Here is a 617-nt window from a genome sequence, read left to right as displayed (position 1 = left end):
TAATCATGATCTTCTTTTATAGTGATGTGTTGGTTCATGACCGTTGCTGTGTAGAGAATCAATTCTCCACCTTGATTGTTATTGAAATTAATTTTCCATCTTAATTGCTCTTTTGATTGATTTGATCTGGATATTGTTGATATAGCTCTTTAGGGAGTTTCCTTCAATCAGGGATACGTTGGTAATCCTTGATTGAGAAGATACGTCTATATCAGATATGTATTGCTCCTCCTTAAGAATTTTTCTTAGTTGCATCCTTGTAGGTATTCTTTTCTCTATCGTGTTTTCTTGTTTGATTGAGTAAAGCAACCGTGAGCCTCTTCTTGAAATTTGGAATATGCTTCGTCTTGCTCCTTGTTCGTTGTCCTGCAGAGTAAGCATTTCAGGTAGGTGTCGAATAACAATCGTCCCCTCTTCCTCTTCTCCAAAAAATGGGCCGACTCTTTATCTTTATAATCCCACAATAGGGATGCATACCTCATACGGACTAGCTCAATGTGATATCATCTTTTTGGAATTTCTTTACCATGAATGAAATATTCAGCAACACCATTTGGGGAAGGCTAATAGGATATAACCACCACCATTTGAAAATTATTAGGGAAATAACTACACTT

The 617-nt window shown here is 36.5% G+C and overlaps 1 protein-coding gene across 1 annotated transcript in view; it reads left to right on the top strand.

The window, feature by feature from the left end:
* LOC125876491 (serine/threonine-protein kinase STY13-like) overlaps positions 1–617 on the top strand; it is a 143271-nt gene that overhangs the window by 78664 nt on the left and 63990 nt on the right. The gene's annotated exons all lie outside the window — the stretch shown is intronic.

The sequence above is a fragment of the Solanum stenotomum genome, chromosome 9 (assembly GCF_019186545.1).
Source record: "Solanum stenotomum isolate F172 chromosome 9, ASM1918654v1, whole genome shotgun sequence".
NCBI lineage: Eukaryota > Viridiplantae > Streptophyta > Magnoliopsida > Solanales > Solanaceae > Solanum > Solanum stenotomum.
Note: the sequence above shows the minus strand (reverse complement) of the source record. Positions and strands in the feature narration are given on the sequence as shown.